This window comes from Oryctolagus cuniculus, chromosome 17, assembly GCF_964237555.1.
Source record: "Oryctolagus cuniculus chromosome 17, mOryCun1.1, whole genome shotgun sequence".
In the NCBI taxonomy this organism is placed as follows: domain Eukaryota; kingdom Metazoa; phylum Chordata; class Mammalia; order Lagomorpha; family Leporidae; genus Oryctolagus; species Oryctolagus cuniculus.
The window spans coordinates 42,625,107-42,648,540 of NC_091448.1; the positions used below are offsets into that span (position 1 = coordinate 42,625,107).

General features: G+C 54.7%; 1 long non-coding RNA gene across 4 annotated transcripts; it reads left to right on the forward strand.

The window, feature by feature from the left end:
* Positions 1 to 1,510: 1,510 nt before the first annotated feature.
* LOC103351503 (uncharacterized) lies at positions 1,511 to 21,816 on the forward strand. 4 transcript variants are annotated; one of them, XR_011383600.1, is made up of 5 exons: positions 1,511 to 6,370; positions 11,460 to 11,705; positions 11,871 to 12,150; positions 15,234 to 16,186; positions 19,566 to 21,816. It is a non-coding gene; the product is annotated as an uncharacterized lncRNA (long non-coding RNA). The 4 variants fall into 4 exon arrangements; XR_011383599.1 differs by having other exon boundaries at positions 11,460 to 12,150; XR_011383601.1 differs by having other exon boundaries at positions 11,460 to 12,150; positions 16,005 to 16,186.
* The last annotated feature ends 1,618 nt before the right edge of the window (positions 21,817 to 23,434 follow it).

Genomic DNA, 23,434 nt, shown 5'->3' on the forward strand with positions numbered 1-23,434 from the left:
GAAGTCCTGGGGCCATCTTCCATTGCTTTCCCAGGCCATAGCAGAGAGCTGGATCGGAAGTGGAGCAGCCAGGACTTGAACAGCACCTATATGGGATGCCGGGCACTGCAGATGGTGGCTTTACCTGCTACGCCACAGCGCTGCCCCCCCCCCCCCCGTCTTTAGGGTTTTGTGTGACCACGTCCTCAGAGATTTTCTCTTCCCACTTAACTTTGTTGTAGAAGTCTGAGCTTCAGCTGACTCTTATACCCAGGGCTGGCCAGCTGGGTCTACCAGGGGTTTTTGGTTTGGGCTTTTTGTTTTCTTCTGTTTTGAGGGGAAAGGCTTACGTGACTGAACATTGTGGAGCCAGTAATTAACCTCCTGGCTGTTGGTACAGAGGGTCCCCGTGTCCCCCTGAGACGTGACACTGACCATGAGGCGGGAGGGATGTGCTAGCTTGTGAGGGTGACGGCTGGACAAGCAGGAGGCATCTGGGGATACTCGGGCTTCTGACTTGGTTTACCCTGAACAAGTCCCAGAATCCTCTGGGCACGAGAGCTGTTGGAAGGGGGAAGAAAATGAGAGTGGTTTGCTCTTCATGCTAGCAGTGGCTTCAAGGCGGCTGTCTGGGGACCCAGCAGAAAATGTGTGGGTTGTGGCCGTAGCAGAAGTGATGGCATGTGACTTTCCAGGCTTGGTCCGTTGGAAGGCTCACTCTTGGGACGCCGCCACCATGTTGTGAGGGAGCCCAAGCAGCGCACGGAGAAGTATGTAAATGCCCTGCTGAGGTCCCACGCTTTGAGGGACCCCAGCTCCTCGCCTTCAAGTCAGCTCTAGGGTGAATCTTCCCGGCCAAGGCCGGAGGCGTGTGCGGCGGCAAGCAGCGGCGACAGCTCTGCCACGTCACGTGCCTTTTTACAGTTTCTGACTTAGAGAACCCACGGGCATGGTGAAATGTACCCCAAAGTCTGGGCAGGTCTGTGATGCAGCCACAGGAACCAGAGCAGGGAGCTACTTCTCCAAGACGGACAAAAGGGAGTGTGGGTGATGGCTGAGGGCTCCAGGGAGAGACTGGTGTTACGGTAGCTGGATTTTCTGAGCATCCCGAATCACCTACGCCTATCAGTTTGATCTGGAAATGGGAACAGGAAAAAACAAGGGCAATTTGTGAGCCCCCCTGACCACAACCTCTTGACTTTGGAGATCTGGACTGGGGCTTCAGTCTCAGTGGTAGCCCTCCTGAGAGCCAGCCGGGGAGGAGCGGCTTCCTTCCTGCCTCCGTGAGCCCAGGGAGTCCCAGGCGAAGACCTCGGCCGTACTGACTGCATCTGCTACATTCACAGTAGAGTCAGAGGCTTGCCCGGTTCATTCCTTACTGCCAGGGAATAAAACCTTGCCAAATAACATACAGCTTGGGTGATGTGGTGATTCTTTCTGGAATTTTCTTTTTTTTTTTTTTTAATTTTTTTTATTTTTATTTATTTTTATTTTTTTTGACAGGCAGAGTGGACAGTGAGAGAGAGAGACAGAGAGAGAAAGGTCTTCCCTTGCCGTTGGTTCACCCTCCAATGGCCGCCGCTGCAGCCGGCGCACCGCGCTGATCCGATGGCAGGAGCCAGGATCCAGGTGCTTCTCCTGGTCTTCCATGGGGTGCAGGGCCCAAGCACTTGGGCCATCCTCCACTGCACTCCCTGGCCATAGCAGAGAGCTGGCCTGGAAGAGGGGCAACCGGGACAGAATCCGGTGCCCCGACCGGGACTAGAACCCGGTGTGCTGGCGCCGCTAGGTGGAGGATTAGCCTATTGAGCCACGGCGCCGGCCCTCTTTCTGGAATTTTCTAAGTAGCTAAGTATTACTTAGAATAGAAATGGCTTCCTCCCATTCCTGTGCTGCTGATCTGGCATTGCTGTCCACGCCTCTCTCAGGGCGCTTCCTAGGCAGGAAGGACTGGGGGCACTGCAGGATGCTATCGGATGTGGGGTGCGGCAAAAGTCCACGCCCTCTTTCTCTGCTAACCTCCTGCCCCTCCTCTCACCTGTGCATTCCCTAGGGGCAAGCTGAGTGTCCTGAAGTTACCCTCTCCAAGATGGGGGCCTCCTGGCTCCTGCAGGATGTCATGTTACCCTCTCGCCACTAGAGGGTGTGAGAGGACAGTGCTTAAATGTGCTTGAGGAGCCTTCAGAGTGGGCTGCCTGGGAGAGAGAGGAGGATGCTTACTTAATGAGTTAGAAATCAAAGCCAGCATGGACGGACTTTCCTGGATTTCCACTGGAGTCAGGATGGTTTACGGGAGCAGGCAACAAGGCCTCAGGGGCCCAGAGGATGAGGCTGGCCATGCCACCTACTGCTCTGGCCTTCCCCATGTACCTCTAAGGACAGGCAGCAACTCCGAGCTCCCTCAGTGGGAGAGTGAGCCTTGCCCGTGTCTGTAATGTCTGAGCTAGTGTTGGCAATACGGGGCAGTGGGCGTGGGGAGGTTGGCACGGAGCTCAGCAGGGCCCCCAAACCCCATGGCTGCCTTACTGAGCGAGGGGCATTGGCTGCTTACTTCCAAGATGTTGAAGACAGAAGGATACTAGGCAGTGACCTTGTCTACGTTCCTGGAGAAAATCAGGCCCAGATGGGTATCCTGGGGGCCCAAGGCCATCACTGTTGTTTTTGGTCATTTGATCAACATTTGTGGATTAGACCATTTAGGGGAAAGAGAGGAATATAAAAATATAACATTTTAGAATGTCAAATGAAATCCCTTAAAAATGTGTGTTTGAAAAGAGCATGCGGCACTTTGTAAACACTTCTAGGGGCCGGTGTTGTGGCCCAGCAGCTAGGGCTGCTGCTTGGGTCACCCACAGCTGTATTTGAGCACCAGTTCGAGGGCCGGCTGCTCCTCTTCCAATCCAGTTCCCTGCTAATGCGCCTGGGAAGGCAGAGGAAGATGGCCCAAGTGCTTGGGCCCCTGCACCCATAGGAAATACCGAGATAGAGTTTCTGACTCTTGGCGTCAGCCTGGCCCCGGTCTTGGCTGCTGTGGCCATTTGGGGGCATAAACCAGTGAATGAACAATCTTTCTCTCTCCCTGTTTCTCTGCCTTTCAAGTAAATAAATGCATAAACAAACAAATCGATCTTAAGTCACTTCTAGCACCACCTCAAACATTTAAGAATTCCAGTTTGCCAGTCCAGATAAATCATTCTCCACCAGTGGCGCTGTGCCGGGTGAGTCTGATGGGTAACACTGCTGGTCTGGGTTGGCAGTGAAGGCCCCTTTTCTGGTTGTTTCCAGTAGCATCGGCACACCTGATGGCTTCATCCAGCTGGCTGAATGCTTAAATCCCACGGGAACTGGGCAGCTGGGAGCCAAGTGTTGGTTTCCATATTTCCCACACATTAATTACCTATGTGATTGATTTTGCTTGCTTTAAAAGCCAACATATGTTAGGAGATCTGGCCAGAGGCCCTCTGAAGGTTCCCACTTTTTTTTTTTTTTAAGATTTATTTATTTATTTGAAAGTCAGAGTTATAGAGAGGCAGAGAGAGAGAGAGAGAGAGAGAGAGAGAGAGAGAAATATGAAGTGTCTTCCATCTGCTGGTTCACTCCCCAAATGGCTGCAACGGCTGGAGCTGGGCCGATCCAAAGCCAGGAACCAAGAGCTTCCTCCAAGTCCCCCACATGGATGCAGGGGCCCAAGGACCTGGACCATTTCTACTGCTTTCCCAGGCCATAGCAGAGAGCTGGATCAGAAGTGGAGCAGCTGGCACTCGAAGTGGTGCCCATATGGGATGCCAGCACTGCAGGTGGCGTCTTTACCCACTACACCACAGTGCCAGCCCAGGTCCCCACATTGTGGCCTTAGAGATGCTTGCCTGGAGTAAGGAATGACGGGAAGCAGGGAGTGACTGAGCAGTAATGAGTGAGCTCATTGACTTCCCCTCTGATTGCATTATGTTTTCTAACTGCAGTGCAGGCTGCAAATCTGACCCATCTGTCACTTACTGATTCAGGTGCTGCCCTCTTAGCGTAAAGCTGTGGCTGAATTGTCTGTGAGTCAAGACAGACCCTGGTAACTCCTCCAACAGACATCACCCAAGAACTGGGGGACAGAAAAGGCAGGATCCCAGGTCTCATGGGGACAGGACGAGGGCGGGGGTAGACAGGGAAGGTGATGCATTTGGATGGGGCTGTGATCAAGATATAAGGTTTTGTTTTGCTTTTTTTTTTTTTTTAAGATTGATTGATTGATTTGAAAGGCATAGTTATGGAGAGAGACAGAGACAAAGATCTTCCCCATGCTGGTTCACACCCAAAATGGCTGGGCTGGTCTGAAGCCAGGAGCCAGGAGTTTCATCTGAATGAGATGTCTAAGGAGTAGGAGGAACTTGCAAAGGTCAGCTAGTCCATCCCCCTGCCTCTGGGCTGAGCCCCACCTCAGTCATCCCAAGTGCTATCTTGGGTGCAGTTATTCTTAGCTGGCCTCTCTGACAGCAGGAAAGACTCAGAGAAGCAGCCTCCCAGCTGAGTCTTTGGGATCACAGGCCATACCAGGAGGGGCCCTACTTGGTGGAGACGAGAGCTGGGAAGAGACAGAAAGGCAAGGGGGCCCCAAGCCTGCAGCTTGGCGGGAGGCAACTCAGGGGGGCAGTCCCCTCTCCCTGGGAGACCAGGAGGTGAATGGAGAAGCCCCCCTCCAGGAGGAGCGAGCGCACTGCAGGTGGTGCACTGAGGGCCTGGGTGTCAAGGGGCAGAAGTGTCTTCCCGGACTCCAGCAGAGTCCACCCGTGAGCCAGCTGCTTTTGGGCCGGGGTCTCCTACAGTGTGCAGAGGGCTTAGGAAAGACACCCTTCATGTCCCCCGTCTGCCCCTCCCATGCCTGCCGATGGCTGTGGGAGTTGGAGGCTGCAGCCCCTCAAGGAGGGCTTTCCTTCCAGGACCTGCTTTTTCCAGGGCGTTTCTCAGTAGCTGGGGCCTGACACAGGCTGCACTGGGAGCAGAGCCCGGGGATTATGATCTCATGGGAAGAGAGGAAGAAATGATTTGTGTGTGTTGAATGGCCCTGCTGTGAGCATTTGGAGCCGGACTGGTACTGGGGCAAAATCGGGGTGAATCTGAATCTTGTTTTCAGGTAGGGGGAGGGAAGCGAAGGCACTTCCTGGGGAAGTTTCTTGAACAATGCGACTATTCCTTTCTGACCTGCTCAACCTGGTGCTCTGTAAGAAAGGGGTCTGTGTGTGTGTGTGTGTGAGAGAGAGAGAGAGAGAGAGAGAGAGACTGACTAAATAGAAACTCGTGAACCATCTTAGGAGGCTAATGCTTGTTCCCAAATCCCCTCCTGCACAGGGATGGATTTGCCCCTTGTTTGTTTGTCTTCTAACAACCTGTGTTTCCTAAATGCAGTACAGAAAGTGGCTCAGTGGAGTCACCCCTGAGTGTCGCGACCTCTCCATGGCTCCCCTATCCCTACCATGGTTCCTCTGAGCGCTACCCAGAGAACAGGATGAGGGAGCCGCCTTCTGACCCGAGCAGGGTAGGAGACAGAGGGTCGGCAGCAGGCTAAAGCACACGGCCTAGGAACGTGGAAGTGGAGACATGGCCAGCACAGGCTTTGGAGGACACGAAGCGGCAATGACCACATCCCTGGGATTGTGCTGTGAGCTGCGGACATCACAGAGAAGGGGATGCTGTCTCCGACCACATGGATGACCTCGTGCCTAGTTGCAGAGACAGGTGCACCTGCTGTAGTGATGGTCGTGGTGAGTGTTCAGTTTTCTTCTCTGGGAGCCTGATGGTTTGCACTGTGAAAACCTCCAAGGTGGACATTTCCAAAGCTCTGGGATGCCCCTAGCCAATGGTGCCCTCAGCTGGGTGCTCACAGAGAGCTGACCCTTGTTGCCTTTGCTGCTCTGGACGGGTCCTTGGCTTTGCCACTCGGTTTCTCTGTGACTGTGAAAGTCGCTCTCCCTCTTTGGGTTCAGTTTCTTCCTTTGTGTCAGATGGAGCAATATGCAGTTTCTGTTTTCCACATGACCGAGTGTTAGCCATTTCATACAGCGGAAGTCCCTAACATCTGACTGCTCGAATCACCCCTGCTTCCCCGTTTCTACTGCCCCCAACAAGGTGAGTCACCACTCCCAGTCACTTCTCCACCAGTGCACCTGCCTGAGGGCTTTGAGGCAAGTCCCGCTGCCCGGCTAGTGGCTGATTCTGCTTCCTGGATCTCAGACGGCCTTGTCATTTCCCTCCCTGCTGCAGAAGTCCCATTCTTCAACGCCAGCTGCCTGCTTTCTGCCTTCGGGTACCTTCTCTGGCTTCTTCATGCAGAAATAACTGCTCCTTCGTTCATGCTCCAGGAGCCCTCCTCACATCCATAGTAACCCTGTGTCTTACCGCGAAGGTAAACGTGCCCACGGTAGACTGTTTAGAGGCAGAGAAAGTATAAGGAAGGGGAAGAATTACGTGCAATCTCCCGTTACCAGTGCCAACAGTTGCTCCATTTTCCTCTAGTTTTTTAATGCACATATTGAGTGTGTGCTTGCTTGCTTGTTTCTTTGCTAAACTGCAGGTTTAGAGCAGCCTGCAGTTTTTAGTTCCTCTGTCCACAGCCTTTGTCGTCACTTTTCCATATCTCCCACCAAAGGACAGGGTGTATTTCTTTCTCCTTCACGTTGGGTTTGTCCACGTGACTACTTTTGCCCAGTGGGTTTTCATTGTTTGCTCTGTCAGTGTATAATAACATTGTCATTCACGCAAGCGGATGATGGTGACCTGTTGTTCTAGTTGACTCACAAGTTGAAAGTACCTAGGGGCCGGCGCTGTGGTGTGGCGGGTAAAGCCACAGCCTGCAGTGCCGGCATCCCATATGGGTGCTGCTTGGAGTCCCAGCTGCTCCACTTCCTATCCAGCTCACTGTTAATTTGTCTGGGAAAGCAGTGGAGGAGGGCCCAAGCGCTTGGGCCCCTGCACCCACGTGGGAGACACAGAAGGCTCCTGGCTTCATTCTGGCCCAGCCCTGACTGCTGTGGCCATTTAGGTAGTGAACCAGCAGATGGAGGATCTCCCTCTGTGTGTCTCCTCCTCTCTCTGTAATCTGTTTTTCAAATAAAATAAGTAAGTCTTTTTTTGTTTTGTTTTGTTTTGTTTTGTTTTGTTTTGTTTTGAGTATGTAGTAGATACAGAGTGGATCATCTTCATCCCTTTTCTGTTGGAATCACTGGCAAGGAGAAGATTTTTTTTTTTTTTTTTTTTGACAGGCAGAGTGGATAATGAGAGAGAGAGACAGAGAAAAAGGTCTTCCTTTTGCCGTTGGTTCACCCTCCAATGGCCGCCACGGCCAGCACGCTGCGGCCGGCGCACCGCGCTGATCCGATGGCAGGAGCCAGGTGCTTCCCCTGGTCTCCCATGGGGTGCAGGGCCCAAGCACTTGGGCCATCCTCCACTGCCTTCCCGGGCCACAGCAGAGAGCTGGCCTGGAAGAGGGGCTACTGGGACAGAATCCGGCCCCCCGACCGGGACTAGAACCCGGTGTGCTGGCGCCGCTAGGCAGAGGATTAGCCTAGTGAGCCGCGGCGCCGGCCAAGGAGAAGATCTTTAATAGGATATCAGCTTAGTTATTAGTACTCACGATCTTTGCTGCTGTAAGAAATTAACCCTAGGGGCTGGCGTTGTGGCACAGTGGATTAAGATGCTGTGCCAGCATCCCATATGGGCTCTAGTTCGAGTTCTGGTTGCACCACTTCCAATCCAGCTCCCTGCTAATGTGCCTGGGAAAACAGCAGAGGATGGCCTAAGTCCTTGAGGCCCCTGCACCTAAGTGGGAAACCCGGATGGAGTTCCTGGCTCCTAGCTTTGGCCTCACCCAGCCCAGCTCAGCTGGGGGAGGGATCTGTTTGCTGTGTCACTCAGGAGGCTGTTGGCAGGATTCAATTCCTCACCGGCAGATGGTTGGAGCTGTGTTCCAGAGGGCAGTTGCTAATGCGGCAGCCTCTGTAAGAGCAAACAAGCAAGAGGGCAAAAGAAGGCTCCATCCGGGTCTCCCGTGTGAGTGGCAGGGCCCCAAACACTTGAGCCGTCTTCCGCTGCCTTCCCTGCATTGGCAGGGAGCTGGATCAGAAGTGGAGCAGCCAGGACTCCAGCTGGCACTCATTTGGGATGCCGACGTCACAGGCTGTGGCTTAACCCAGTGTGCCACAGTGCTCACCCCCAATCTGGACTGTTTGGACATGCAGCAGCAGTTCCACAGTGTCAGGTTTTTTTTTTTGTTTTTTGTTTTTTGTTTTTTTTTTGACAGGCAGAGTGGACAGTGAGAGAGAGAGAGACAGAGAGAAAGGTCTTCCTTTGCCGTTGGTTCACCCTCCAATGGCCGCCGCAGCCGGCGCACTGTGCTGATCCGATGGCGGGAGCCAGGTACTTATCCTGGTCTCTCATGGGGTGCAGGGCCCAAGGACTTGGGCCATCCTCCACTGCACTCCCGGGCCACAGCAGAGAGCTGGCCTGGAAGAGGGGCAACCGGGACAGAATCCGGCGCCCCGACCAGGGCTAGAACCCGGTGTGCCGGCGCCACAGGCAGAGGATTAGCCTATTGAGCCACGGCGCTGGCCTAGTGTCAGTTTTCATTGACAAGTCGAGTGTCTTGGCTCATAGCAAGGCTGGAGTGAGTTTTCCCATCAATAACCCTGATCAATGCCCTTCATGTACCTATCTACCAGTGCTGCCGATTCTGGCTCCTGGCCCGAAGCTGCTGACGGGGCGGTAGATGGCTCCGTCCTCCCAGCTCCACAGGAAAATCTTCACCCAGACTCGTGTTACTTTGTCTTGGCTGGTTTCTGTGTGTTTATTCAGTGGCAGATCTGTGCTGGGGGAAACAAAAAGGAGTCAGAGTCCTCACCCTCGGGGTCAGTGCTGTGGTGTAGCGGGTAAAGCCACTGCCTGCATTGCTGGCATCCCATACGGGTGCTGGTTCTGGTCTTCCTTTTTGCCGTTGGTTCACCCTCCAGTGGCCGCTGCGGCCGGCGCACTGCACTGATCCGAAGCCAGGAGCCAGGTGCTTCCCCTGGTCTCCCATGGGGTGCAGGGCCCAAGGACTTGGGCCATCCTCCACTGCACTCCCGGGCCACAGCAGAGAGCTGGCCTGGAAGAGGGGCAACCGGGACAGAATCCGGCGCCCCGACCGGGACTAGAACCCGGTGTGCCGGCACCACAGGCAGAGGATTAGCCTAGTGAGCCATGGCGCCAGCTTCCTTTCCTTTTCCTCTTTCTTCTCTTCTCATGGATTCCAGGAGTTGTCTTTTACACACAGATATAAACACTTGTATGTCGGGATATATAAGATGAATCCTAAAGATGATATACGCACACGCATTACATACACATTTGAAATACAGCCATGTAAACACATATAAGCAGGCTCATGTGTATGCTGTAAGCTTATTTAACTATGCACTATACATGGGCCTACAGAGTCCATCCATATATGGCACACGTACATATGGACACATGCATGCACACACATGAACCAGTGTCTGCAAATTCTAGACATGCCCTTCTGCTAAGAACACAGGGGAACCAGAAGGCTTGGGCGTTCTGGCCATGACTGTCCTGGGAGGCTTGTGTGCAGGCCATGCCTGGGTGGGCAAGTGACAGCCCCACAAAGGCATGGGCTGTGTGGGTCAGACCCCTTGGGCTGGGATCTTCTTTCTGCTGCTAAGCTGCTGTGTGGTGCTGGGAAAACTTGGTCCCTTTCTTCTGCATGAGGAAAATCAAAGCCCCAACACCATGCAGGACCCAGCGGTGCCCCCGGAAGATAAAGGCCTTAGGAGAGCTGCAGGCGTGGGTCATTACTCTCCTCCTTACTGTACTTAGTGGCTGTTTGAGAGATTGAGTCTTCCATCCGCTGGTTCACTCCCCAAATGGCCACAATGTCTGGAGCTGCATTGATCCAAAGCCAGGAGCCAGGAGCTTCTTCCAGGTCTCCCATGTGGGTGCTGGGGCCCAAGCACTTGGGCCATCTTCCACTGCTTTCCCAGGCCATAGCAGAGAGCTGGATTGGAAGTGGAGCAGCCAAGATTTGAACCAGCACCCATGTGGGATGCCGGCACTGCAGGCAACGGGTTTACCCTCTACACCACAGTGCTGGTCCCACCCATGTTGTTTTGTTCACCTTGTTAGAAACAACCACAGAACGACTGTGTGTGTGTGGTGTGTGGGGACAGCAAGAAAAACAGGCAGGAGGAGAGGGGAAGCCATCTCTTAGGAAGCACGAGTGTGGTTTTTACATCATTCTTGTTGGTTGGGAGGCAAGGAAGATGCAAGTAAGGAGGGGACACAAGCCCATTCCTGAGGAGCCCGCAGAAAAGAAGGGTGGTCACCCGTCCTCTCCCTGTGCCTCCTCCACGCACGTGCCTGGGACACAAGGTGCAAGACCGAGTGAGGAGGGAGGCAGGCGAGTCCTAGCCAGACCCCTCAGGGCAGCCGGTTCATCTGTTTACTCCTTCACTTGTCTCCTGGTTCCTCCCGTCTGTGCATGCATCGCTCCCTCCTTCCCTCCCGTTCCCACCCTGCCCTCACGCTTCCGCCTGCATCCCTGATGCCTCCACCTGCCCGGCCGTCTGCTCAGCACCTGGGGAGGCTCACGGTGAGCCAGGCACTGTGCTACATGCCACAGGGACACAGCTAGACAGGACCCCACTGCCTGCAGAAAGCACACAGCCCAGAAGGGAAGGAGCAGGCCACCAGGTGACACCCTCACCACGCAGAAAGGGCGATGATGGGGACTTTCATGAAGTGAAGTGACAGTGACAAGGAGTCAGCCCCCTTCTGGGCCAGCTGATGCCATGGCAAGGGAGGGACCAGGACTGCACTAGCAGCTCCCCTGTGTGTGTGTGTGTGTGTGTGTGTGTGCATGCATTGCTAGCACCCCAGGTACCTTGGAGAGCAGGTGGGAGACAGTGAGGTCACGAGAGGCCCGGTCTGGGCTGTATCCCAACGGTGTGGGAACAGCAGAGGGTGGGATGGTCAATCTGAGGCAAGCCAGGCAGGACAGCCGAGGTCACCCAGTCTCTGGCGGAGTGCACAGTGGGGTGGCATTAGGAAGCACAGGGCATGAGGGGTCTCAGAGATGGGTTGGCCCAACTCGTCCCATGTGCACTTGGGGTCAGTGTGGCTGCTTAGCCCCAGCTTTGCCCTTTCCCACTGAGTCACTTCTCATGACTTCTCCATATTCTTTCCAGGAAGAGGAGATAGTGGGCCATGATGTCCCACTGCCCTCTGGGAGTCTGGGTACAACCTCTGTAGTGGGTTTGGAAGTTCCATTTACATGACAACTGGCAGGCTAGAGGACAACAGGGATGCTTGCCGCTTGCCCAGAGCTGTGTCCTTGGTCCATCCCTGCCTTGTCCTGCTCTTTGTGACCACTGCCCCCCCCAGCATGGTGGACAGCCTCTCACCTTCCTCCCTTACTTCCTGGTCTCCACCTGTGCCCAGCACAGCTTTCAAGGAGACGGCTTTCCTGAACGCATGTCCTTGGCCACCCTCACGCATGTGCCGGCCTGGACCTGCTGGGTGCACCTGCGATGACTCTCCAGGGCTGGAGAGCCACAGGCCTGGCAGTGGGGTGGGTGTGGCGACAATCTGATGTCCAGCACTGAGTTCCTGAGCAACTTTCTAGGACCCAAGAGAGGAAGCAGGGACCCCCAGGCACGGGCAGATGCCCACACCAGCACAGAGGCGTCGAGGTAAGCACGTTTCCCAATGCCCCAGGGACCTTCCACAGCCAGGACTACATGGACTAACCTGGGTCCTACTTGAATCTTTGCCTCCTTCCCACCTCCTGGGTTGGCCAGGGCCCTGGGCCTCAGACCACGCCTCTGACCATGCGTCCACTCTGCCTCTCCTCCCAGGCCTCAGGACCACATGCATGTGCTCTGGCATGTTGGGCTCCTGCGCTGTGCACACCTGCTGGAAGCAACCTGCTCTGTTCTGCAAGACAGGCTAGGCGTTGAAGCTGTGCTGTGAGCTGGCTGTCAAGGTGTCCACTGCCACCGAGGCCTTGGGCCACTTGCAGCTTTGAGCACCCGCCAAGCCAGGCAGCACCACCAAGGGCCTGGCGGTCCTGCCCTGGGGGACCTGGTCCTTGTGGAAGACTCACGGGGCTCTGCAGACCCAGCAGGTACTCATCAGGTGGGTGGCTTGTGCTTCTCTGAGGCCAGCTGCGGCAGCCTGTGTTGATACCCAGAGCCACCTGGTGGCCTTCTCCTGCCACTGCCAGGAGCAGTGGTTCTACTTGGGAGGGCCAGTGCCAGCAGTGCACACAGGAGGAGCTCGTGCACACCCTGAGTCCTAGGTCTGCTGCCCAGTGAACCAGCCAGGCCCTGCCAGGACAGCTACTGCCCCCATGGGCAGGCACACCTAGCGTGCACACACACACAATGCACACAAGCGTGCAGCTCACCGGCCTCCCTCCACCGTCACTTGACCAGTCTTTTGCCTCCCCCACCATTCAGCAAAGGGAAGCAAATCTCCATCCCTGAAGCCAGAGGTCCCCCACCTTGTTGAGGACTTGGCACAGAGGGTATGGGGCTGAAATCCAGGAGACCATGGGAAGGGCACATGGGTTATCCTTGGGCACATGGCCTTGAGCTGGTGAGCCGCTGGGAGGTGCACTTCTGGGCTGAGAACGCAAGGTGGGGGGCAATGCTGGCTGGAAGCAAAGGTGGGTGTCAGGCTGGGATGGGGCAGATGGGTCCCCTGGCCCTGCTCAGGTTGCAGTGAGCTCTGGGTGCCCCGTGCCTTCCCCACTCCTTTGGCTTCGCAGTGCTTGTGACGGGGAGAAACGCCAGGGAGAAGGAGCCATTTGTGTGGTGAAAGGAAAACTTCCTGGACTTGAGTGCACCCCAGTCAGATACGTGCCCGGAACCCAGTGTCCTTGGCTTTTCAAATGGGCCTGCACTGAGGCCTCGTTCTTGTCTTGGAGCCGAGTTAGCCACGGGCACCCTGCCCTGCTCACCAAGACTGGCCATGGAGGAGAGGCTTGTGGGACCGCCAGTCCCCGGGGCGTGCAGGGAGGTGGCGATCTCTCCCCATTTGTCCTGGTGGCCAAAGAAACCTTTCATACCAGCCCAGAAGGGGAGGGTGAGAGGCTCCTGGCGCCCAGCAGGCCTGTGGCAAGTCTGCATCATTCTGGGGTCCGCCTGGGCTGGGAGCCCCTGGCCAGCTGTCTGTGCTGCAGAGTGGTGGGCTCCTGAATCAGGGACCTGCACTTGGAGCTGCTTGCCTAATGAGGGTGTTGCCCCACCGGAGTCCCGTCCCGGCTGAGCCCTGCTCCTTGGTGGCCCTGTTTCTCTTGGCCTCACACAGGCTCCATCTGACTTGAGGAACAGCAGAGACCTCCTGAGCGTCCTCAGGTCCTGCGGACAAGCCCTGCCCGGCCGTGTGCGGGGGCGGGGGTGGGGGAGAGACTGGCCCAGACGCGTCTCTGGCGCTGGATAAAGGCTGTGCCTGGGTCACTTTGCCGTGTGCTTGCCCAGGGCGGGGCCTGAGACCAGCTGGGAGAAAGACACTTCCTCCAAGAAGCCCTTGGCCGCTTAGCCAGGCCTGCAGTGCCCTCTGCTAGCTTCTGTTCTCGCTGAACCTGGAGTTGCTGACTCTGCTTAGACAAGAAACCCCAGCATCACCTAGGACTCAGAAACCTTGCAGATCAGGCAGCCAGGGGAAGCTGGAAGGATCGCGGGTGGCTGAGCCCAGCTAAGCAGGCGAATTGACCTGAGACCCCTCTCACTCCTGCTGGCCCAAGCAGCTGGTGGAAAAGGAATAGAAGCCCGGTTTTCTAGGTTTTTCTGCTTCCCAGCTGAATGGACTCTGCCAGCCTCCACCGTGGGTCTCTGTGACCCCAGCTCTGCCTCCATCCTGGCTGAGCCCTGGGCATAGGGCAGCAGAGGCCCCACTGCAGAACGATGGGCCTGGGGGCAGCGTGGGGGCTAAGGCCCCGGATCTGGCAGTGCGCAGTCTGCACCCTGACCCACGGCCAGCAGAGCCTGGTTCTGGAGATTAAAGGGCAGGCTCTCTGGGACCCAGGCCACAGCTGGCCGCCAACATGGACACCCAGGGGCAGGCTTGGAGGGCCCTCAGCTTGTGGGCTCCTCTCTATGCAGCCCTCTCCCTCTCTTCCCCTTCTGTTCCCAGCCCCTCCTCTTCCAGTCACCCCCCCAAAGGTGCCCCGCAGCCTTGCTGGGACCCCCTCCCTCCATCCACAGCTTTAAGGGAAATGCTCACAAGGTATTTTGTCTGCCGCACACGTTGGGGTGTCCATGTCACCCAGCAACATCTGGACTTGCCCAGAGCAGATGCAAAAATGCTTCTTTTCCAATTCTGTCATTTGTTCTCTCATTTTTAGTGGGCACTCATCTTCACAATCCCTTCACGATGTTCGAATGGTCATGCCCATTTTACAGATGAGGAAGCTGAGGGTCAGGGAGTTTAAAGCATTTGCTGAGTGCTTTAAACTTTAAAACTTGAGGCAGCCAGCGCCGCGGCTCACTAGGCTAATCCTCCGCCTTGCGGCGCCGGCACACCGGGTTCTAGTCCCGGTCGGGGCGCCGGATTCTGTCCCGGTTGCCCCTCTTCCAGGCCAGCTCTCTGCTGTGGAGGATGGCCCAAGTCCTTGGGCTCTCACTGTCCACTTTGCCTATCAAAAACAAACAAACAAACAAAAACCTTGAGGCAAGCGTCACACTCGGGCCTTCCTCATTGCCTGCGCTCCACTGCCCTCTGAATCTCAGATTCCCGGGCTGCTTCCCCGAGGACTTAGCTCTGAGCAGGGGTGAGAAGGCAGGTTCTCCTCTGTGGAACTCCTGTAGCAGGTGGGGAGGGCATTGAGAGCAGCGGGGGAGGGAGAGTTCCTCTCCAGAAATCCTCGCCCACCTCCCACCTCAGAGGCTCCGTGCCAGTGAGAACCCCCCTCCTCCCCAGCCCTGCTTTGACCCTTACTGTGTTCTTGGCTCTCACCAAGTCCTGGTGCCACAGAGATGGGCCTAAGGTCAATCACTCTGCCCCCACCCCCGCCCCGGACTCTGAAGGGGTGAGCTCCCCATTAGACTGACTTCCAGCTGAGCAAGATGGCTACTGTCTAACCCCAAGCACTGCCTGCCCAAGCTCTGCTCTGCAAGAGACCAGAGTGGTGACTGTGACACTGGGGGGCGGGGGGGGGGGGGTGCTCCCTTCTGTTTCCTTTCTTTACGTCACACTCTCTCTCTCACTTCACACAGGCACTCACGCAGCAATGCGGGCTGGTCACCCACAGTGCACTGGAGCCACGAGTGTGGCATGCCGTGTGCTTACAGCCTAGGTCCAGCACGCAGGGAGGCTCCAGGTGGGGAGACAGTGTTGGGCTCCAGCCACCCACATGGAAGACCAAGATGGAGTCCCTGGCTCCAGGCCTCAGCCTGGCCCAGTGCCAACCACTGCAGCCACTTGGGAAGTGCCCTGTGAACGACAGCTCTCCCACCTCTCCCCCTAGCCTCTCAGATGTTCTGCCTTTCAAAAAGTAAACAAATCTTTAAAAAAACTTCAAACCTATTAGAAAGATTAAAGAATAGAACAACGGGCACACATATACTCTTCACATGGGCTGAACTGTTCATCTCCCTTCCTCCCCTCCTTCCACCGGACAGTTTCAAAGTAGTTCCAGAGATGAAGGTATAATTAACACAGTAAATAATCTGTGCTCATTTACACACACACCATGAGGCCACAACCCAAATCAAACCACTCCCCACCTCAGTGTGCAGCCTGTTGGACTCTCCTGTAATGTCTGGCTGCGTGTTCCAGGGCTGGTGGGCAGCCCATGTGTCAGGTACCCAGGGCGCCTTTTATCTTACTGCTCTGCTGCTCTGGGCTGACACATCCATCACAAGTTTGTCTTAATTTTCTTCCACCCTGAAAGCTCAAACATCCACAGGGTGGCGCCAAACCCTCTGTCCAACATCAGCCTCTAACACCTCGATCTTCAACTTGAACCCGTTTCCACTTCTGCTCAGGCCTCAGGAGTCTTCCTCTTCTTGAATGGCTGGGCTGCCCCTTCCACATCCCCCAGGTCTCTGCTGCCTCTCGCCAGGATGTCAGGAAGCAGAGCTGGTGGAGCCCGGTGCCCTGAGAAGCGAGAGGCCCTGAGTCCCGGATGGGGGAGGCAGGGCAGCGTTACCAGAGATGCGAGTCCAAGGTAAGAGTCCACTTGTGCTCAGACTTCAGCAGGCACCAGTTCCCCTCACTCTGCTCTGCCTCCCACCCTCATCTCCTGCTGCCATCCACCTTGAAGAACCAGAGAACCTCTGCTTCCCCCTGCCCCTGTAGCACCTCACACCTCACAGTTTGTGAGCACAGAGAGCTTTGTCGATCTGGGGCCTTTGTCTGGGAGATGACTCAGGACAGCTGGTAGGCTTTCTAAGCGGGCACCCCAACACTGCAGGGACCTGTGTATCTCTCCTCATGGTTGCTCACTTGCATCTTTCATAACATCCTCTCTGATCAAGTGCTAGGGGCAGGCAACTGCTTTCCTGGGTGCTGTGGGCTGTTTTGGCAAATGACTACCAGGGGAAAAGGATCACAGGAGCCCCAACTTATGGCTAGCCGGGGAGCAGCACAGGTGTTAAACCGGACTTTTGATTGATGTCTGGAGTAGGGTCAGCCTTGTGGGAGTTAGCCTGTGGAATCCGACACTGTGTCACAGTCGACTTGAATTATGGGATACTCAGTTGGTATCCACAGAGAATCAGAATTGCAGCAGGTGTCAGAACTGAAGCGTGACAGCGGCAGTGGGAAAATTTGTTTTTTCCTATGTGCAGGATGTTTACAAATTCTTTGACCCTTCTTTCTGCAAGAGATGGAGTTTAAGTTCCCTCCCTGTAGATGGTCTGGATCTCACTATTCATGCCGTGTAGCCCTGTGTTTCTGAGGCTAGCTCATAACATGCATCATTAATCTCCCTTCAGACCACCCACTCTAGAGGTAGCCAGCCATCGTGGCAATCAGGACAGCCTGCCAAGTAACAGGTGGACAGGCCACAGGGGGAGGAACTGAGGCCTCCCTCCCATGACCAGTACCACCCTGCCTGCCAGGTGAGAGGGCGCGCCTCCTTGGAGGTGGATCCACTAGCTGCATCCAGGCTGTCCCATGCCTGCAGCCCTGCGATAGCTTGAGAACCTCATGAATGACCCAGAGCAAGAACTGCCAAAACTATCCCCAAATTCTTGTCTTGCAGAAAATCTAAACAGTATTTTATTGATCTCATATGCCACCAGATAACCAAAAACTGTCTGACACAGGGATTGGAGCAGACGGATTTGAGAGCCTGTGAGCTGGTATCAAAATTAACAACGCCCAGGTCAAGGTTGGGGACTTGGTTCTGGGCTCCAAGTCGCCTCACTACCACAACACTTGCCGTGCCTACACACCCACAGATTCTCCTGGGCACCCCATTGCTTGTGCCCTATCACATAGAGCAGACACCAGCATCAGACAGTGAAGAGAGTCTCGGGGGCGATGTACAAGCCGAACATAAAAGAGCGCACTCAGTCCCCCAGCTTTCAGAGCAGGAGGATCAGGCGAGACCTAGCCTGACTGTGCCTACCATGTTACAGTCTCTGCAGGAGGGGCCTGGGCTGGGGCACGCCACCCATCTAAAGGGATCATGAGACAGGGCATGTGTGGGCCACCAATGGACACTCCTGACAGTAGGAATGATCGCACTGGAGAGGGAGAGCCTGGTGTCCGTGTGCTCACTGGTGTCTGCTGAGCCAGCACTCTGCCGGGCGACTGGAAGGGAGACCCCAGCCCTGCTGCCTCACCCTGCTGTGTGAGTGTGCACCTGGCCCAGGGAGGACGGCCCATCACACGCTGGCCAGCTCCAGGCTCGGTACAGACTCTGCCCGTGTAGTACAAGCTGGGCAAAGTAGAATCTCCCTCTTGGGAGCTTTAATTTATGAATATAAAAGGTTCATTCTTAAAGATTTGTTTGAAAGGCAGAATGACAGGGAGAGGTATCTTTCATTCACCTGCTGACTTCCCGAATGGCTAAAAGCTAAAGCCAGAAGCTAGCAACTGCACCCTGGTCTTCCCCGTGGGTAGCAGGGACTCGAGGACTTGAGCCATTATCTGCTGCTTTCCCAGGTGCATTAGCGGGGAACTTAACTGAAACTGGAACAGACAAGACTTGACCCACCACACCAATGCTGGCATTGTAAGCAGGGACTTAATATGCTGTGCCACAATGCTGGCCGCTTGTTTTTATAAGAACTGTACACATTCGAGATGGTATTACAGAAAAAATATCATCTAAACCTTATTTGTGTATCAAATTGGAAATATTGTAAATATGCCAGAATAGGAAACTGGAGCTGCCTGGAATCACTATTCAGGCTCTGGGAAGCCCAGCCGGTACAAGAGGATCCATTTGTGGTGTCTTTGCTGCTCCCTGTTTATAGCCAACACTGTTAATTAAATCAACACTTGCCCCAATTACAGAATGTGACCGGCATGGGGAGTTTCTTGTGACTCAACAGTGTGACCCCCGTGCCCAGTGCTGCACCTGGCCCCGGCTGGTGGCCCTGGTTTGTGCTTCTCTACTTCCCCATGCCCTAGAGCAGGGCGGCACATGGCTAAGAGGCTTTGGAGTCCAACAGCCCTGGGCTAAACCCTAACTCGAGGTTTTAGATGTGTGGCCTTGGACAGGTCACCCCCATTCCTTGTTTCTTTCTCTCAAGTCATGGCAAGAACTGTGCTTCCATGGATTGCTGGGCTAACTGATAAGAGATTGGACAATGCCTGACCCAGGGCTTGGCAAATCGTAGCTGGTAGTAGCTACTGCTTCCATGCAGTGTCATTACCATTTTAGACTCAGGAATATTTGTGGGCTCACTGAAGCCACCACATAGAGAGAAGTGTTTTCATTCTCAGTAAGGAACTCTGGAAGGAAACCTGGTCAGGCACTCAGGACTGACGGACCAGAGAGCTCTCCCACCAGGTCGTCAGGATGAGAGCCCCTTCCCAGGACAGGAGTCATTTGTGCACGGGCCTGTGCCTTGGGAGGAAACACTGGGCTCAGCCTCACGGTGCAGGGAGGCTTCGTGGGCCAACTATTCTGGGGACCTCAGAGGTCCTCAGAGTGGCCAGAGGGTGGCGTGTCCTCTGTGGGCAGGAGGTCAAGTCCTCCTCTGTTGTAAGACTGCTTCTCCATGAACCAGGGCGGAGGACACTAGGACACCGGGTATTTGATTTGAAAATCCTCAGCCTTGGGGACGACTCTGTAGGGGGAATGTGGTGAGAGTGCCTGCTGTCCCTGTGCCCAGGCTGCCCCAGGGGAAGGACTGACTCCCTCGGGGGCTTCCAGACACAGTCCTGCTGCCTGTGGCCCTTCCTTGTTTTCTGTGTATGAGTACTGAACTCTTTAAACTTTGACTTCTTATCACCTGGCTGGAATTGCTTATGGATCCTACGCATGTGACTATGAGAAAGTGTTTTCTAAGCAAAGCCGAGAAGCTGGTGTTAGGAAGCATGACTTGCAGTCCACCCAGGTGAGAGAGTCACTCTGTTTCCCTCCTCAGGTGCTTCACTCTCCTCACCTGCCGTAGCTGACTCTACAGGGGCCCTGTTCTACACAGGGGATGCCCTGAGCTCCCGCGAAGAGAGCCAAGGCTTTCATCTCTCCCGCCTCACCATCTCCTCGCTTGCAGTGAGCTGCTTAAGTCTCCATGTCAATAGCTTTTCTGGGACTTCCATATCTCACACCTGGAGCCCCTGGGAGGCAGTATGGCCAGGGATCAGAGGAGGAGCCAGGGTGGGGAGTATACGGGCAGCCAGTCCCCCAGTCAGAGCTAGAGGCTTGTCTCATTCCCATGATAGTCCTTCATTTAGGCAAGACAGCTCTACCTAGTAGGGAAATCGGCATTCAGGCACATAAAGAAACCTTGGAGCAGCAGAAAGGAACCAATCAAACATCTGAAGGAGAGGGAACATTTCAGACTGGGGTGAGAAAGTTATCCCACAATTCAACTCGAGTCTGGCTGGGCACAAACACAGCACCCTCAGTGCAGGGGTGGGATAAGATGGTTTAGCAAATTGAAATCAAAAGAGAAGAAACGGGGCAGGTCTCTGTGGTATTTCAAAGAAGTCAGGGCTGAGGTAGTGAGAGAAGGGATTTCTGGGAGCAGACAGAAGCTGCGTCAGCACAGTCGCTCTCATTATACCTGTGAGGGACAAATTTCTTGTCCTTGAAAGATGGAGAGTATGTGAGTAACAGGCAGTCAAGACACGACAGCTACGGATGTCAGGCCCAGTGGGGAGTGAGGGAAAATGAAAAGCACAACTCGAGGGGAATGGGGCAGCACCTTTCTTGAGAGAATCGGATCCTCAGTCCAGTGTTCCAAGAGACCTGATGTGAGCAAGGTATAGAGAAAGCAGCGGTGCCGGGAGCAGCCCGGAGATGGGGCTGCAAGCATGCAGAGGGCTTTTATTCAGAGTCACACCGTGTCCCCTTGCTGAGCTGCCCACCACCCAACACCCCTCCCACAGGAATCCTGGAGTCATCGCTGAGGCCGTGGTGGCCCCTCCCTGCTAGAGTGAATTAATGATCAGACATGGAACAAGGAACACTGAGAGTTCAGAGAAAACAGCCATGTTTTGAAATAAAGAACCATAATACGTGTTCCACTGGCCTCATGTGAGGAGGGATGGATCTTGGGTTTCAGCTTGGAGGGGAAGAGTTCAGGCTGCCAGAACCAGACTAGCACCTGTGGACATCCCAGGAGGCCAAGCCCAGGGACTTCCTTGGGAAGCTCTGCCTACCCCCTACCCCAATGAGCTCCTGAAGTCCCAGGGCCACATGGGTCTGTGACCCAAATCCTGCCTTGTAGTGTGGGCAGGGGGCGGACAGTTTGGTGAGGAGGCAGTAGACACCTCTACTGAGGCTGGAGCCCACTGAATTGAGATAGGCTGGCCCTGGCACAGGGGCCATGGGCTCCAAGCCTATTAAAGAATGTGTAATTATGGTGTCATAAATACAGGGTGGGGCAGGGCAGGTGCACAGTTGCTAAGGGGCCCACAAAGGGGCTTCCACAATGCCTCGGCTCCCACTCAGGGTGCACCTCATGCCCTACCAGCCCGAGGCCCTGTGTCCAGTGGTACCTGTGTGCCACGACCTGGATGCACCTGTGAGTCTCACAGCTCCTCTTCATCTGGCAACATTTGGATTGTTACTACTCAACAGAGGCTATAGCATAATCTCCAGAGGTTTCCAGGATAAATAACCCTCTTCAATCCAGTAGGAGACCAGGGCTGAGAACTCAGATGAGGAGGTTGGACTTTCTCCAATCCAGAGGGAAGCCCCAGGTCTTCCTTCAGAAATCACTAACGAAGTAGCTCAACCTCCGGAGCGTCGTGAGACAACAGCTTCCCTCCGTGTCACGGCAGTATCAGCATCTGACAGCACACAGTCACTGGTGTGCCAGAGCTCACAAATGAGGTCGAAACTTCAACCCAGAGGCCAGCGCTGTGGCACAGCATGTGAAGGCACTGTCTGCAGTTCTGGCATCCCATGTGGACGCTGGTTTGAATCATGACGGCTTCACTTCTGGTTCAGCTCACTGTTAATGCACCTGGTAAAGCAACGGAGGGTGGCTCAGGTGCTTGGGCTCCTGCACCCATATGGCAGACTTGGACGAAACTCCGACCAGCCCCGGCTGTTGCTGTCTTTTGGGGAATGAACCAGTGGATGGAAGATTCTCTGTCTCTCCCTCTCTTTGTAATTCTGTCTTTCAAATAAATGAGTAAATCTTAAAAAAACAAACAACAACAACAATAAAACTTTAACCCAACAGGAGCCCCTAGCTCAGTCACAGGGTCCCCTGTGTAGCCTGAGCCCTGAAAGACCAACAAGCAGTCACAGGTCAGCAATCTTTAGTTGACCAGGAGTCCCAACTCAGCCAGACAAACATCTTGAGGAGCCTTCTCCAAGTGAGTAGGAGGGCTCACCTCTGCCCCCTGTGGGTGTTCAACCATTGGCACTCTTACAGAAATACCCAACTCCGCCTCCAGCATCCTCTGTGGAGATCAGTGACTTTTTTCATTGCAGGATTTGATAATGGTTTCACTTCTTGGTCTGGAAACAAAATTCAAAGGTCAGTATTAAAGTTTTCTCAAACCACAGTGATGCATGCAGATCTGGAGCTTACTGTAACCCCAGGGCCCACCCGAGAGCTTGAAACTCCTCCACACAAGCAGGAGGAACTTGCTCGGCTTAGTTCCCATCGAACAAATCGACTTTTCTCCGCGCAGCGTGATCCTCCTCCTCAGCTTCTAGGACCTCCAGAAGAGGTGGAATCTTTTCCAGGCGAGTGAGAGGCCGCAGGTGATCCTCCTGGGGAGGGAGGATCTTCTCCAATGTAAAAGGAAGCTCTAGCTCAGGGTGGGAGAATGCCCAGCTCACAGGCCATATAAAGCCCATAAGTCATGTGGTCTGGCCCTATCAAGACAGCTGCAGGCGGGGCTGTTGCTGTGGCATAGTGGGTAAAGTGGCCGCCTGCAGTGCTGGCATCCCAGATGAGCACTGGTTCGAGTTCTGGCTGCTCTACTTCTGATCCAGCTCTCTGCTATGGCCCGAGAAAGCAGTAGAAGAAGGCCCAAGTCCTCGGGCCCCTGTACCCGTGTGGGAGACTTGGAAGAAGCTCCTGATTCCTGGCTTCAGATTGGTGCAGCTCTGGCTGTTGTGGCCAACTGGGGAATGAACCAGTGGATGGAAGACCTCCCCCTCTTCTCTCTCTCTTTCTCCCCCTCCCTCCCTCCCTCCCTCTCTGTAACTCTTTCAAATAATAATAAAAAAAAGACAACTGCAGGCAGGATTTGAAATTCAGTAAATCTGCAGGCCAATTTTTAAGTTGATAATTTTGTAGGGCCCACAAATGATGTTATAAATATGGTATAAATGTCCCCCTAAGAAGGAAGCATCTGCTACTCAGCAGGAAGCCTCAGGCCACCCTCCAAAGCCCTTATGGAACCCAGTCCTTTTCCAACAGGGAAACAAGTCCCGTCTCAGCCTCCAGAGGCACCTAAGGATGCAGATCCATCTCCAGTCCCCAGGGGGCTGTGGCTCCCCATTCAGAACCTTTCAGGGAAGTTGTTCATTCTGCTTGTCAGCAGATGATTCCATCTCTGCCTGGAGAACTCCCTGAGGAAATAAGACCGTTTCCAGTGCTGCAGGCAGCCCCAGCTGAGCCTGCAGAGCCCCCTCCGTGGTACAACCCTCCCTGGTTCAGCACATGGCCCCGTCTCTGCTTCCAGAGCCCCCCTAGATGGAACTATCTCCACTCCATCAGGAGACCACAATTCAGCCTCCAAAATTACCCAGGAAGTTCTGCTATTTTGGTGCCACCCAGAGTTAGGTTCTAACAGGGACACTGTGATCTGGAGAGTTGAAATT